Source organism: Pan paniscus, chromosome 1 (assembly GCF_029289425.2).
Source record: "Pan paniscus chromosome 1, NHGRI_mPanPan1-v2.0_pri, whole genome shotgun sequence".
In the NCBI taxonomy this organism is placed as follows: Eukaryota; Metazoa; Chordata; class Mammalia; order Primates; family Hominidae; genus Pan; species Pan paniscus.
Genome location: NC_073249.2, coordinates 112204043 through 112221421, shown reverse-complemented (window position 1 = coordinate 112221421; position 17379 = coordinate 112204043). Strand labels below are relative to the sequence as shown.

Genomic DNA, 17379 nt, shown 5'->3' with positions numbered 1-17379 from the left:
GGTTTATCTCTTCATTTTCTTATTGGTGGCTTTTAAATGCCAACATTTTTAGTTTTGATCCTGTTTCATTTTTCAACTATTTTTTAACCAGGAAAAGTTGGGTTTTTGCCTAATTCAAGATCATGAATATAATAATCTATGTTTTCTTCTAAGAGGTGTGTAGTTTAGCCCTTAAATTTAGGCCTTTATTTTATTTTGAGGGAACTTTTGCCTATGTGTGGGTTAATGGCCTAAATTCATATGGCCAATTGATTTTGACAATAGTAAATTCAATAGGGAAAAAGATTGTCTTTTAAACAAGTGACACTGAGACAACTGAATTGTCCACATACTCAGGGAATGTCAGCCTGCTATGTCAAGTGATGTCCACCCGAGTCACCACCTATTGACATCAGAGTGTGTGAAGAATTTCTCAATATGATAACTATGGGTTAAATAATATGCTGTAGCTTTCTGCTCCTCCCATTCGACAGATAGCCGCATCTTCTTGTGCAGCGCCAGCTGCATCCCTGAGACACCATGGTAAAGGTGAAGGCCAGAGTCAATGGATTTGGCCCTATTGGGTGCCTGGTTACCAAGGCTACTTATAACTCTGGTAAAGTGGATATTGTCACCATCAATGACCCCTTCATAGTCTACAAATTCCATACTACATGGTCTACGTATTCCAGTATGATTCCACCCATGGTGAATTCCATGGCACCGTAAAGGCTGAGAACAGGAAGCTTGTCATCAATGGAAATCCCACCACCATCTTCCAAAAGCTAAATCCCACCAAAATCAAATAGGGCAATTCTGGCACCAAGTACATCATAGACTCCAGTGTCGTCTTCACTACCATGGAGAAGTGTGCGGCTCATTTGCAGGGGCCAGTTAAATGGATCATCATCTCTAACCCCTCTGCTGACAGCCCCATGTTTGTGATGGGTATGAACCATGAGAAATATGACAACAGCCTCAAGATCATCAACAGTGTTTCTTGTACCACCAACTGCTTAGCATCTCTGGCCAAGATCATCCATGACAACTCCGATTTAGTGGAAGGACTCATGACCACAGTCAATGCTATGATTGCCACCCAGAAGACTGTGGACGGCCCCTCTGTGAAACTGTGGCATGACAGCTGCAGGGCTCAAAGGAACATCATCCTTGCATCTACTGGCACTCTCAAGGCTGTGGGCAAGTATATCAATGAGCTGCATGGGAAGATCACTAGCATGGCATTCCAGGTCCCCACCACGAACATGTTGGTCATGAACCTGACCTGCCCTCAGGAAAAGCATGCCAAATATGATAACATCAAGCAGGTGGTGAAGCAGCATCAGAAGGCCCCCATAAGGGCATCCTGTGCTACACTGAGAACCAAGTTGCCTCCTCCAGCTTAACCATTGACACCCACTCTTCCACCTTCAATCCTGGGACTGGCATTGCTCTCAGTGACCACTTTGTTAAGTGGTCATTTCTCATATGATAATGAATTTGGGTACAGCAACAGGATGGTGAACCTCATGGCTCACATAGCCTCCAAGGAGTAAGACCTCTGGGCCACCAGCCCCGCGAGAGCATGAGAGGAAAAGAGAGGCCCTCAGCTGCTGGGGAGTCCCTGCCACACTCAGTCCCCCACCACACTGAGAATCTCCCCTCCATGCAGTTTCCATGCAGACCCCCTGAAGAGGGAGGGGCCTAGGGAACCCCACCTTGTCGTGTACCACCAATAAAGTCCCCTGTCTATGCTCAGAAAAAAAAAAAAGCGGTATTAGGAAAGCTCACAAAGATTACTGATCAGCAAAAAAATAGACAGCATGATTTCTCCATCCTCCTATTTAATACTGATGCATAAATGGTCAGGAAATGCTGGGCTCACAATGGGAGTCTGCATTCCAGTGTGGGAACAATAATCTCCCTTGTTATAATTTTTTATCATGTGAGCACAAGGATGCAGCTTTATCAGTGGAGGAACACACAGGCTGTTGGTGTGAAACAGTCTAGATTTAGGTTCCAGATGTTCACAAGATTGTCGGGAAAAATCACCTGCCTAGCACCTAGAGTCCTTGGGGCTCATGCAAAGGGTTTCCCTTTTCTTAGGGGAGAAAGCCACCCATTTTGCAGGGAGCTGTACTAGGCACAGTCTCTCATGCTGGGAAAAGGAAAATCCCTCTTCTTGGCCAGCTTACTAAACTCCTGGCTTATTTTAGGATAATTACACCCCTTGTGCTTGAGTCCTAGAGAGGTCATGAGTAGCATATAATAAGTTTTAAAGGCACAGGACTAGACGAAATAAGTTATAAGAATATTCATGGATAATAGGGAAAGTTTCCAGACTGAATCCTGGAATACACATATCAATATTTACAAGTTGAACAGAGAAGGAGGGGCCAGCTAAATATGCTGAGTAGGAGTTGGTGGCAGGAGGGAGAAAAATTACAAGGAGATGGCCTTGTAAAAGTCAAGTTGAAGAAAGTGTTTCAAGAAGAGTTTGGTTCACTATGTTGGATGCTGCTGACACATCAAATGCAATAGGAAAATAATTGATTATTGATTTTGGCAACATTGTAAGTAATTTGGTAAGAGGAATTTCCACAAATAGTTGGGTTGAAAGTTCAACTGGAAAGTCCAACACACAATTCATTTGTGTGTTGAGGAATAGAAGAAAAATGTGAAGAGAGCGACTCTTAAAAACAACACTTGTTCAAGAAGTTGTGCCATGAAGATCTCAGTAAAAAGGTGTTACAGCCAGTGGAGTGAAGAGTTTGTTTTTGTTGTGTTGTCTTAAACTGGACTACTCCTTTATTGATCCTTAGCACCTTGTACAGAGCAAATGTTCAAACATTGTTGAGTGTTTGACTAAATAAAGTGTTTATGTCTCATACATCATTTTATTACCATAAGAATTTGCACAACATCTGACACATCATAGGAACTTAATACATGCTTATTGAATAAAGAAATGGAAGGATGAGTGAACAATCAAGACTCTAGAATGTCTTAGTGCTTTTGAAAGTTGGTGCTTGTAGACTAATACAAAGAAGGAAATAGAAGAGAACAGTGACCACAAAAATGAAAATACTAGAAAGTTTCCCATAGTAATGAGAGGCTGGAATCATTGCCCAGGCCAAAGCTGTTTGCCAAGGAGAAGCAATTTTCTTCTCATCTATAGCACGGATATGAGTAGGATCCTAGGTATTTGAAGTGTACTTGAAGAGCCAGTTTTCAGAAGTAAAGAACAATGGGCCATCCCCTCCACCATACAGGGAGAACTAGGGCCAGAACTTTTGGGTTATATGAGCTCAACTTGGCTGTCTTTCCAGGCAAGACCTTCAAAGTGAGAAAGGAGGAGGCTTTAGCAAAATGTCTTTTTTATTTCTTACTGAATTCTGTTTGTCAGTTATTTTTAGGGGAGATCACATAGATGTCACTCAACCATTTCCTCTGGAGTCTGACAATGATGGTATGGTAGCCAGCCTCTAAGTTGAATCCAGTGATCTCTGCTTCCTGGTATTCATTCCCTTGTGTGTGTGCTGAACCTAGTAACTTGCTTTTAATCAGTATAATCGGACAAAAATGATGGAATGTTACTTCCATGATTAGGTTAGAAAAGATTGTGACTTCCATCTTGTTTTACACTTCCTCTTTCTCATTGGGCTGGATGAAGCAAGCTGCCATGCTGGACAGGACAATATAGTAATGAACTGAGGGCAGCCAACAGTGAAAGGCGAACTGAGGTTCCCAGTCCAATATGCTTCGAGGAAGTGAATTTTCCAACAACTATGAAAGTGAGCTTGAAAGTAGATATTTCCCTAGTTGAGTCCTCAGATGAAACTGGAACTTTGTGCCAGTCAAGTCAAGAGCTCTTGGAACTCCAACGTTTAAGAAGAAAATAGGTAGACTGACATATTTTTAACAAGCTGCTTTCTTTTCTTGGGGATTTCTGTTGCATTACAAAGAACATTAGCCCTTCATTAAACTCAGTTTGAAAACCACAAGTGGTTTAGCAAATATTAGATTCACTGAAGTTACTAAGTGTTGGTGAAGATGTGGGGAGACAGGTGTGTTATCCGTGGAAGTGTAAGTTTATGCAAATTTCTGGTGAGTATCTGACAAAATATTTTAAATTTTCACACACTTGACCCATCCATATGAGTCCACTCCAGGTATTTATTTTAAGGAATAATCAGTTGAAATCAGACCAATATGTCATATGGCACATCTCCTTGCACAAAGAAAGCTCTGCATATGAGCTCTAATGTATTAATTAAGCCCTTTACTATGTATCAGGTGCTTTACGTATGTTATCTCATTTAGTTTTTAAAATGGACTTTATTTTCTATGATAGTTTTAGCTTCACAACAAAGTTGAGGGCAAGTGCAGACAGTTCTCATATACTCCCACTCCCACACATACACAGACTCCCCATCTATCACCATCCTGCACCACATGGTACATTTATTACAATCATTGATCTGCATTGACACATCTTTATCACTCAAAGTTCACAGTTTACTCTTGGTCTTGCACATTCTTAGTTTTGACCAATGTATTCTGATATATAACCACCATTTTAGTGTCATCTGCCCTAAAAATCTGCTTCTGTCTGTCAATCCCTCTGTGCACCCTGACTCTGACAGCTATTGATCTTTTTACTGTCTTCAAGGTTTTGCCTTTTCGAGAATGTCATCTAGTTGGAATCACACTGTATGTAGCCTGTTCATGTCAACTTCTTGCATTTAGTAATATACATTTAAGCTTCCTCCATGTCTTTTCATGGCTTGATAGCACTTTTTTTTATTTTAGCACTGAATAATATTTCATTATCCATTGAACTATTGAAGGACAAATTGGCTGCTTTCAGGTTTTGATAATCATGAATAAAACTGCTATAAAGATCTAACCTAGAAGTAGGTTTTTGTGTGGATGTAAGTTTCCAATTTATTTGTGTAAATACAGTGAAGCATAATTGCTGGATTATATGGTAAGAATATGTTTAGTTTTATAAGAAACTGTCAAACTGCCTTACAAAGTGTCTGTACCATTTTGCATCCCCACCAGCAATGGATGAGCATTCCTGATGCTTCACATTCTTGCTAGCATTAGTTATTGTCAGTGTTAAGGATTTTCACCATTCTAATGGGTGTGCAGTGTTATCTCATTTTTGTTTTAGGTTGCAATTCTCTAATGACATATGATGTTGAGTATCTTTTCATACGCTTTCTTGTAATTTATATATCTTATTTGGTGGGTGTCTGTTCATGTCTGTTGCCTATATTTGTATCAGATTGCATTCCACGTGTAAGACATTTTTAGGAGTTAAGAGATTCCTTCTGAGATTTCGTATGCATCTCTTCAGTTTACTGTGGACATTCCTTTTCCCATATTTCTAAGCAATGGAGAACAGCCTTTTGGTAGTATCTTGATAAGATTCTTGCTCATTTCCCTTGGAATTTTTGATGTAGCCCTCTGAGCCAGATGCAACTTAAAAAATTACACACATTTGTGTCCAGGAGCACAGTTATCACCAGGTAGATGCATACAAAGAGAGCTTCTACTACATTTTCTTATAAAGTAAGCTAATGTCATTGTCTGTATACCAAATTGCTTTAATACCATATGCTCATGTGATTTGTTTTACTCTTACCCCAAACCAATCTCTATTGACTCCCACAAGTCTTCAGCTGGTGATTTCAGGGTTGAAGAGATGACCTTAAGCTGGCCACTACGCTTGCATTGAAGTGCCTGTGATAAAGGCAACTTTGGGAAATTTTGCAACTTGATCACTAACCAGCATAAAAGCATGAAAAAAAATTGATTTACAAGACCACGATTGGGTGTTTGGATCTTATGTTTTCTCTGATTTCAAGTCTTATCTTCAAGGATTTATTTATTTATTTACTTATCCACAAGGAACAATTTAGCACTAAAATGTTCATATCTTTTTCTGATGTGAGGAGAATCATGAGACTACAATTATAAACTTAACACAAATAGAAGGGGGCTGAGAAAGGTGGTATCTACAGAACAGTTCTATGATCTAGAAGTGAAATTCCAGAGAGTACACTTCAAGAAAGCATACCAAGTCCCACTGTCCATGAGGCTCTGACTCTTGATGGATGACAAGGCTATTAGGGTTGGGGAACAGGCCAGAGGAGAGCAAAGTCTGCCTAGATTTGATCTTTTGCCATGGGATGTGCCTGGTGGGACAGCTGTCTCATGAGTCTGCCCACTGTCTGAGGCCGTGTTCTTGAAGACCCCTGAGTAAGAGACGATTTCTTAGACATTAATCACTGTCATTCATTTAGCTCTGTAGTACTTTATTGAGAAAGTCTCCAAGTATCTACTAAAACTATCCAATATGACCAAAATAAAGATATCTCCTTTCTCATTTACTGGTAAAGAACTGGGCTAGTTAATATTAACTTGTTTCCAGGGTCCCTGAAACTCTTATCTGAAAACTCTCTTTCTGCTACTTTTCTTGGAGGTCAGTAAATTGCACAGAATAGACATCAGTCTGTGTGCCATAAAATCCTATAACATCCTAGGTCATGACAATGAATATTTTAGGCTTTCCTTTGCTCCTCTGTTCTTTCTTGTCTCTGGTTTTTGCCCTCTGACTCAAAGTAAAAAATATTCCCAAAGTCCCTTGCAGCAGTGCATGAGTTAGGCTATACCAAATTCACCTTTGTCCTGTATTCCTTCTTGATCTTGTGAAATTGTATGGTCTGAATGTGTTCCTTCCAGATTCATATGTTGAAACTTAATTGCCAGTGTGATAGTGTTTAGAATTGGGGCCTTTAGGAAGTGATTGGTATATGAGGACAGGGCCCTTGTGAATGGGATTAGTGACCTCATAAAAGGACTTGAGGAAACTAGCTGACCCTTTCCATTCTTCTGCCACATGAGGACACAGGCAATGCAGCAACAAGATGCTGTCTTGGAAGGAGACACTGAGCTCCCACCAGACATGGAACCTGCAGACACATTGATCATGCACTTCCTGGCATCTGGAACATGAGAAATAAGTTTCTGTTGTTTGTACATTTTCTAATCTGATATATTTTGTTGTACTAGCACAAATAGACTAAATCATGACACTTCCATTTTTTACAAGTCACTCAAATCAGGGTGTTGAAAGTAACCTTCAAGGCCTGTGGTCATCTAGGCATCCTGTTCCACAATGCAACTGTGACTGCTGTGTCAGCCAGACAGTCGCCCCTAGACATGTGCTTTCTTAGTATTTCCCTAAACTTTCAGCACAAGCACTCCATCCTTGCTGCTGGATTAAAGACCCCTCCTTGGCCTCAAATTATCAGCCCACCAGTGCAGCAGCCAATTTGACACCTAAATAAAAAGTTAAGGCCTCACTCTGGGAGCATGGTCAATTTCCCTTTTCTTTTTACCAATCCAATAAAATTTCATCCGATTTAACCTTCTGTGCTTCTCTTCAATGACCACAATTCTCCAAAGTATCCACTATTCTTCCAAGTATTCTAATGACACGTGGTTTTTTTCCTTTCAACTGATTTAACTTTGCTGCACTGTTTCATAGATAGAGAGTATGATTTCTGTTGGGAAATTTTTATAGGTATAGCTCTTCTGTCCAGAGTGCAAAGTTCCATAGTTTTGGACAGTATGTGCAAAAAATTATAATCCACTGGCTGTTTCAGTCGTTACTGATCTGCCCCATTAAGATCTTTTGTTCTGAGAAGAATCAATGGGAATTCTTTGAGTCATACAATTAACGAACTATTTTTATTTTATTTTATTTTTGTTATTTTTTTGAGACTGAGTCCCACTCTGTCACCTGGGCTGGAGTGCAGTGGCGCAATCTCAGCTCACTGCAAGCTCCTCCTCCTGGGTTCATGCCATTCTCCCACCTCAGTCTCCTGAGTAGCTGGGACTACAGGCACACGCCACCATGCCTGGCTAATTTTTTGTATTTTTAGTAGAGACAGGTTTTCACCATTCACAGGATGGTCTCGATCTCCTGACCTTGTGATCTGCCCGCCTCGGCCTCCCAAAGTGCTGGGATTACAGGTATGAGCCACCGTGCCCGGCCCGAACTATTTTATTTAAAGGGACTGCTGTTTTGAAAGTTTGGGTGTTCACTTCTTTTTAATTTTGGGATCTGAATTGCAGTTATAGGCAAGCAGAGCTATATGACGATACTTCATTTTCCCTTTCTAAATATTTGGGTGGTGAAGGCACTATATGTATATTTTGGTTAAGCAAATAGGCCTGAAAAGTTATTACTAGGGAGACTGCTATGGGACTGTTTCTCTTTTGGAGTTTTCCATGCAAATTTTTCCTTGACCCAGCCCTTGGCTCTGTGGGTTAATCTGGGCAAAAGTGGACCTGCACTGTGGCGTGGGTTCATGCAGGAAAGTGTCCAGTCAAGGAATGATAGAAGACTTTTCAGGTCTGTTGGTTTAGGTAGTGACCCATTCTGCTGGGTTCCATCCTAACTCACTGTTTTCCTTCTCTGACTGCTATAATTCTCCAGATGTGATGATGTATTTTGATCCAGCTTTGCCTTCGGTTATTTAATAAATATTTATGGGGCCCTCTATGACATTGGACATGATTCTAGGCTCTTGGGAATGTAGCAGGAAGCAAGACGGTCTAAGGTCCCTATGCAGGTACAGATAAACAACAAAATAGACAACTGATAAGTTAGTTGCAGGTTGTGGTAACAGCTAGGAGGGGAGAAACAGTGTGATGTGACGAGTGAAGCAGATTGTTTTTGGGAGAGGATGGTCAGGGATGTTTCAACTCATTAGGGCAATGACAATTCAGCTGAGATCTACATGTCAATAGAGAGCCAACCATTAGAAGATGAGGAACATCGTTTTATGTAAACGGAATGATAAATGTGAAGATCCAGAGGCAAGAAAGTCTTGCGTGTTTATGGAATTGAAGGGAGGCCAATCTGGCTGGGACACTGTGAGTAAAAGAGAGAGTGATGAGGACACGAGTTGGAAGGATGAGCAGATCATGTGGTGCCCGGGAGAGCTGGAGATCAGTTTAGAGTCTATAGTAAATGGAATGGGAAGCCCCAGAAAGGTTTTATATAGGTGAGACATAGGATTTGAGTTTACTTTAAAAAATCTCTCATGCTGTTATATCGAGAACACAGTTTGGTAAGCAGCAAGAGAGACATTGGAAAAGCCAATGCTGAAGCTATTCATTTAGAGAGAGACTTTTTTTTCTCTAACCTTCTTTTTTTGTTTGTTTTTATGAGGCAGGGTCTTGCTCTGTTACCCAGAGTACTGTTGTGCAGTGGTGCGATCTTCAACTTCCCAGCCCAAGAGATTCTCCTACCTCAGTCTCAGGAGTGTCTAGGACCACAGGTATGCACCACCATGCCTGGCTAGACTTTTAACAAATTTTTAATTCTGTAGAGATGGGGTCTCCCTATGTTGCCCAGGGTGGTCTTCAAATCCTAGGCTCAAGTGATCCTCCTGCTCGGCCACCCAGAGTGCTGAGACTATAGTCGTTAACCTTCGTGCTCAACTATCTCTATCTTTGATGTGAGTGAGCCTCTGCCCACATTCCAATTAAAGAAACTGTACCTGATTGCCATGGAATTTTTGAGGTTTGATTAGTTTAAGCGACAGATTTTCTTAACCTTGGAGAGCTTTTCTGTTTGTCTTTTAAATGTAGAGAGCACTTAATTGAAATGAGGCCTAAGTACCTGTAATTTTGTAGAAACTCCCTGGGTGATTTTAATGGGCAAAGAGGGTGAGAACTCTTTAGAACCAATTAGGAACCCCTTTTCTTTCTTGAGGATTACAGTAAGTATAATACATAAGGCTCAAATCCTCTCCTTCACCAGAATTATGGAGGCAAAGGGCAGTGCAAGGTGCATCAGGCTTTGTCTGCTTCTGGTAGGCCACCTTTCACACAACTGCTCCAAATAGTGAAGACAATATCATAAGTAAGAGCCAGGAAAAGTGCCTGTCTTGGCTGTCCATCAGATGACAATAGAATAGGTGTGGAAGGCTGCTGCTGGCCTTCACTGTCTTCACCACTCAGAGTCAGCCTTCTGCTTCTCTCAGATCTTTATTCCCCCAACTCAGCTCTCTTAACAAAGCAAAACCCCAGGCATGACTTGTTTTCTCAGCTGCCCTTGGCAATCACATAATTTCCATCCTCTCTGCCCCTGGTGGGAGGGGAGGAGCACACTTGGCCAGTCTCCAGCATGAATTGTCTAGTCTTTGCTCCTCTGTCTCATTGTCACAGCCACAAGTGCCCTGCAGTTTTCTGCTGCCAGACTGTGGTTTCAAGGTCATGTTCACTAACCCAAAGCACATTCCAATGGGTTTCAATTTCCAGCTGCTGCCATGAGATCCAGGCCATTTTCTCAGTGCTCTCTGCATCCAGTGGGTGCCCTACCTCAATCCGGCAGCCGGGATTGCTTAGCTTTGGAAGCCAGTGAGGTGGGTGGGAAGTTGTTCCATATAGCATGTTTCCCTCTGTTTAAGAAGTTTGAAAAAGATATCAGTGTTTGTGTGGTGTTCAAGCTGGCATTCCAGATGTGTTGAAGATGTTCAACACAAGTGAAAGAATTGACAGGCCCCTGTTTCTAGAGACTAGGGAATCACTGGAAGCAGTTCCATGCATTCTTTTTATTCACTGAAGACACTCCACTGAGATGCTTTTCTGAAAGCATCAAGGGCTGAAGTAGGGAGTGGTTCTGCCTGGTTGTTCTGATACCACCTGTGTATGGCCGGCCTTCCCCAGACCCCAAGGCTGTGACTCATTAAGAGCAGAGACCCTGAGAAGTTCACCCCTCAGCTGAGTGGACATGTTCCAGGCATAGTGCTCAATGCTGGGGAGACAGATATGAGAGAGGTAGAGATGCTTACACATTCCAACACCATTTAAGGGCGAAGGTGAAGGCTGATTTTGTTTCCTGCCTGTCCAACCTGCTTGGGGTGAATTATTTTGCCAACTATATGTATGACTTTAAGGATTTGGCCCCTGGGGCTGCAAGGGATGGGAGGTGGACAGGGGGGAACTTCATGTCAAGGCTTCACATGTTATGCTAGGGCAAGATGGTACATTCAACAAAGGCTCAGAGTTAAGCAGATTCTCTGCCAAGGACTTTGCAACTATAAGTCAGGGTTTCCACCACTGCTGCAAATCAGGCAATGTCCACTGTACCTGGCTTTGTTGGGTGAGGGAAGGGACAGTGTGTGACCTTGGAAAAGCTAATTCACTTTGTCAAGGGGCTGGAAAAGGATCTGGCTAGACATTTCTCTTGTTAGGGGTAGCATTAGTGAATGTCTGAAATGAGGGTCACCTCAAGGTTTCACCTGAAGCAGCTCTACTGCTTTCTGTGTTGAAGTTAATAGAGTTGGTAGAAATCACAGACATGACTTCACAGCCTGAGATTCACTGGACTGACACAGCCACTGCTGAGTGTTGCTGCAGCCTAGACCAAGCCCTATAGGTATTCTTGATCTTGCTCTCATCTGTGCAGTGGAAAGATGCAGGTCTGAGGTGTGGGAAAATCAAATCAAACAAAATGACAAACATGAAGACTCTTGTAAGATTCAGGGGCTTGTGTGAATGTTAGGAAGCAAGGTGGTTACAAGGTGGTCGTGCTCAGTGCTGCAGAGAAGGGGCTGCTGAGGGGCGTCCTAAAGTCTTGTATCATAGCTCCTGGGATCCCAGAAGGAGGAGAGAGGCAGTTGCAGTGCATATGGACTCTGTCCTCTGGGATTTCCAGCTCCTGGGGCAGGGTGAAGAGGAAGTGAGAAGGCATGGCCTCCCTTTCCTGAGAACAGGAAGAAAGAAGGAACTAGTTCTGCTTCTCCTTTGAGGGTGTGCTGTGCGTGGAGTGAGCAGGGCAGAGCTTTGGCATTAACTGGCAGTGGACTTGAGCAAGGCATGACTTTTCTGGGTTTCTGATTCCTTTTCAGTAGGCACTGTCTCTATTGGTCCTGCCCATTTTAATTTCTAGTGATTGTCTAAGAGTTTTAAAACCTTCTTGGGAAACATCTATAGCTTAATGCCAAAACAAAAGGCTGTATTTAAGTCAGCATTAAGTTCTGCAGTTCAGTGGTCATCAGATATCAGGGAAGGAGGGAATTGTTTCCTACTTGGCCCACTTCTTGATCCTTTACAACCCTATGAGAGGTATGACGCCCCTTTTCCAGTGAGGTGCCATGTGCCACTAGAGCCACGAATGACTGGGAAACCACATTCTCAAATAGCTTTGGCTTCACACAAACAAATAAGCACAAGGAGGCTTATGTTATTACGAAGTTTAGGGGCAGAAGTGTGCAGCTGCCAGAGGATGCAAATCATCTTACACTTTTGCAACCCAATGTCACTGGCAACAGATCTTAGAAATGAGCCATAACCTTCATTTTGTAGGAAAGAAAACAGACCCAGGAAGGTGAAGAGATTTGCTTAACTTCGATGACAAAATTGAAATCAGAACCCAGGATTTTCACTCTTCACTCTTATTTGCAAAAATATTCTTCTTCTAAAACAAAAGAATACTCACTTGTTTTTTGTCCTCCTTGACCCCTTTCCTTAGTCCCTCTCACCCCCAACTACTTTCATTTCTTTACCATGAAGCACCTGCCTGTCTCCATTTATGCAGCATCCACGTCCACAAGCTGATGTTCAGATGAGAGGTTGGGTTATATAGGCAAGATAGATGGTTTAGACAGCAGACTTCTCATTAAACCTACCCTCTGCCCTGTTTCCAAATGTCTCTCATCCCAGTTTTTTTTCCCTTAATAAATATTTTACCTCAAAGGTAGCAAATCATTGGTCACCATTACAGACAGTTGTCTAGGTGAACGTTGGAAAGGTCATCTCACTTCCCAGGCCTCAGTTTTCTCATCAGTAAAATGAAAGCAGGAAAGGAGCCCACAGTTAAAAGCTGGAGTAATGGTCTCTAGATCCCTCTTTAACTTCAATTTAATAAAAATTTTAGAGACGAAGTCTTGTCTGATGTTGAATTCCTGGATTCAAGTGATCTTTCCCCTCAGCCTCCCAGTAGCTGGGAATACAGGTGTGCCCTACCATGCCTGATGAAACTTTCTTTGCTCTAAAATCTGAACTCCACAAAGACATTGATCTGTCTTGTAGGAGTCAGGAAGCCTTTTCTATTTAACCATGCTAGGTCAGCAATAGGTGTTTTGCCTGCTGCTGAAAGAAGTTCTCTCAGTCAGGACTGCCTGTGTATTTTACAGGGATCAGTGCAAAATGAAATGTGGGGTCCCATGGCAGCCCCTTAAGCCAAGCACAGGCCCTGGGTGACCTCACCGGCCTTGTGCCCAGAGAGCTGCTCTGCTCAGAGCTACACCAGGGATTTGACAGACTCCAGCTAGTGCAGGAGGGAGTTAGTGCCAGGCTCATGAGAAGGGTATTCCTACTTTAGTGGCTAGCGTTCATGCTAAGATGACAATAGGCCCAGAGCCCATATCACGCCCACCTCTCTGTCGCCAGTACCTGTTTTGGAAGAAGGGCTGACTGCTTCAGTGCTGGTTCTTCCATTTCTTGAGGAAAGATTGCACTGTTCAATAAGGAACTTCAGGTTTCCAGAACAGATTACTGACTGTTTTGGAGTCTGCAACTGACCTCAGTGCTCCCTGCCTTTGGGGACAGAGTGGCTAAGCCACTTTCTTTTCATCCAGCCTTCCCTCTCCACTTCCTCATAATGAACCTCTTTCATGCCTCAGATCACCGACTCCATTCCCTGCTCATTACCATTGGGTGGGATCTTGGGCCAAGATAAAGAAAAAGAACGCCCCTCAATTTTCCACCAGAGTCCCCTGATGTCTTAAGAAGCACATGTAGACAGAGAGGTTGCGTGGTCCTCACTTGAGTCAACTAAGAGTGGGAGATTCTCTTCTGAATTCAATTTTCAAAAGCAGATTTTCCTTTTTTTTGTAGTATAAAAATGCTCTGGGCCTTGCACCATTTCAGGTTTTGGTTCCAATTCCCAGTCCCTTTATAACCTTGGCAGCTGGGCTTCGCCTTCATCAGCCTTTCCCTTTCCCTGCTCATGGGCCTCTCACAACCCCACTCTCTCTTTATATCACACAAATGAGTTCATTCTCAGCACCATACCCACTATGTGGCTTATCTCTTTTCCAGCTCTCATCATGATGATCCAGCTTCTTCAGGTTCATTGACACCCTGAAAATTCGTCTTTGAATTCTGTCTTGCTTTGTCATTGAAAGCATTGTGCTCCCTGACTCCCCATCCCCTCCTCTCTCCGTCCTAACATTTGAGTTTGTTGGTGTTTCATCTTTCTATCCGTGCATCCATCTATCTCTCCATCAGCCCATGTGTCTATTTTGTGTCAGTCACTGGGGACAGAGAGATGACATGGTGAGTTACTGTCCTCAGGACATGGCAGTGTAGGGGTGGGGAACAGGATATATAAATAAAAAATTAATGGCAGTGCAACTAGATATGCACAAAGCACAGAGGCTATAAAAGAGATGCTTTGGATGGTGCATAAGGAGCTGGGAAGGATGTGCTGGCAGGAGAGCTGGGCACCCTCTAAGCAGAAGGAATGCCATGCACTGGCCTGGGTAGATGTAAAAGCATGCTGCAAGCAGGAAGCCCTGAGTTTTTGAAAATTGTTGAGGCACAAAGTAGGAGAATCTGGGGACAGGGCAGGGATTGGTGAAAATTAGTCTGGGGTGTTAGGCAGGGCCCAGGGCTTCAGAGGCCCTCTATGTTATGCTAAGTCTCTCAGGCTCATCCTGACAGTCCTGGGTCCACCCAGTGGTTGGTTTTAAGGAAGGGCATGACGTGGTGAGACTAGTTTGGAGAGACAACTCTGGCAACACTGCTAAGGGTAGGTTTCATGAGTGACTCTCCAAGACAGGGAGGCCTGTGGCAGGTACAAGTAGGAATGATGTTACCAGGGTGGAAGAGGACACATTCAAGAGGTGTTGTGGAGGTAAAGTTGGTAGCACTAAATGATAGGTGGGAAGAGTGGGGGGCTGTTGTCCAGGTTTCTGTCTTGAAAAAGTGGGTGCATGAGAGTTCTGTGCCCACACCCAGTCCTGTCTAAACTAGTGGCCATTCTGCCTCGGGCTTGCCTCATTTGCCCCTGTATTCCATTTTGTTACCAACACATAAATCAGGCCTTCATTTCTTACCTAGATCTTGAAGTATCCTCTTCATCTCTTTCAGTCCATCCTACAACATGCTGCCAAGGTAATCTTCCAGGGACAGCTGAACAATTCGCATTGCAGAGTGAATGATGTCCCAGCTTTTAGCATCACCATCAATATTCATTGCTGGAGGAGACATTCTTTTCCCATAGAGTCCAATTTTTGAGAGAACATGAGGCATGTTGTATGTGTGAAGTAATTGAATGTCAAGTCGGGTTTTGTTGTTGTTTTTTTGTTTGTTTCTTTGTTTTACTTATTTATTTACTTATTTATTTTATTTTTTTGAGACAGAGTCCTGCTCTGTCTCCCAGGCTGGAGTACAATGGTGTGATCTCAGCTCACTGCAACCTCTGCCTCCCGAGTTCAAACAATTCTGCCTCAGCCTCCCAAGTAGCTGGCATTACAGGCACCAACATCATGCCCTCTAACTTTTTTGTATTTTTAGTGGAGACGGGCTTTTGCCATGTTGGCCAGGCTGGTCTCGAACTCCTGACCTCAGGTGATCCATCTACCTCAGCATTGCAAACTGCTAGGATTACAGGCATGAGCCACCGTGCCCGGCCCAAGTCATCTTTAATGGGGACACAGAACTCCTACTCTGAGGTCAATGAAGGAAGGAGGCAGGGTGTCTCCAGGGGTGGCCTCGGGTGATCCTGTGTGTGCCCATCATGTCTTTCCAGGTGTATCTTCCATTTCTCCCTGGCATAGTGCTCTCTGGTCTGGTCTCATTGTTCCCTAAAAGTGACCCCTTTCCCACCTGGGTCTTTGCAGACTCCATTGTCTCCACCTGGAATACTTTCCCTCACATTCCTGTCTGTTGAAATCCTACCCATCTTCTGATATTTAGCCCAAATACAAGGACCCCATGAATCCCCTGTGGGAATGGATCTCCCGGAAGCATTTTCCTTTCTTATGGCACTCTTCACATTTACTGTGCACTGCACCTAACATGTCTCCTATTTTATCTCCCACACTGGACCACTAGACTGGGAGCAGAAGTGGAAAATCAGAGGCCTTAATCCTGGGGCCAGGCTGTGAATGTGTTTTCTTAGTTTGCATATTTGTTCCCCACCAAATTTAATTTATTAAAAAATTATAACCTATGTTAAACATACAGGAAAGCTGAGAGTATGATATAATAATGTATATTTGGGACTTATTGCCAAGAATGAACAGATTTGCTGCTGACACCTCACCACCCACTTTTTAAGATATAAATTATTGCACATACAGTTGGAACACTAGCCCACACATCCCTCTCCTGGAGCAGATCTTCACACTGCTTTTTCAAGTTTAGAGTTAGTCACTAATATTTAGAAATCATGGGATTTCACATCATAAGAGTTGGCCTCTGGTCACTTTCCTGCCAGTTCTCACCAGTCCATCACAGGCTCTGGGGCCCACCCTGGCCCTTGGAATCTGCCTATCTAGTCTGTGGCTTAGTCTGGCACCCGAGCTCTCTCATCTGTGCTCTGTACATGCTTTCCAGAAAGCAGAGGTCCTCCTCATGCCCCTCCATCCTCCTCTGCACCACTGCTCGGGCTGTGCCCATTCTTGGACTGAGGAATTCAAGGCCTCATTCAAGCTCCACTGGCTCCTGTGGCTTTTCCCAGTGACTTCAACTCAGCTTCATTCTCTGTACTCATATACACCTAGCCCTTAAGCCGGTGGCTGAGCACTTGCCTTTGCTTTCATTCATTCCTTTGTCAGGTACCCTGCAGAGCCACCCAGGTGGAGAAAAAGGACCCAAAAGTACCTTCCAGGTTAGGCTTCCTTGTTTTTCCCTCCAAGCCTTTCCGCCCCCGTATGGTGCATCCTGTGAGGTGCATCAGGGCTTGGTGCAGGAGCTCTGCCTGGCACCCTCAGTTGTAAGAAGGAATGGCACATTTTGTTGGCCATAACACTCCGAGGCCTTTGTACCTCTTTAGTGAGATGGCTGACTGATCGGGCCTCCTCGCCTCTTTCGCTGATCACCCCTCACTGCCTGTTGGAGATATGTCCTCTTCCTTCCTTTGCCTGTGAAAACTGCCCTGGTGGTTTCATAAGTGTAGAGTTTCACCAGGCTGAAAAACCAGGGGAAGGCGTCTTGTCTCTGATTCCACCACCTTCCTTTGGTTCCTATGGTATTTGGCATTAACATATGGATGTTGCGTTTGCCTTACAAGAGCTGGAGCGATGCTGGCTCTTGCATTTTGTGCAGTGGCTGGGGAAGGAGGGGTGTTGCATTTTTCTT

The 17379-nt window shown here is 43.4% G+C and overlaps 1 pseudogene; it reads left to right on the top strand.

Moving 5' to 3' along the window:
* The first annotated feature begins 94 nt into the window (after nt 1–94).
* LOC117974403 (glyceraldehyde-3-phosphate dehydrogenase-like) lies at nt 95–9767 on the top strand (annotated as a pseudogene).
* Nucleotides 9768–17379: the final 7612 nt, after the last annotated feature.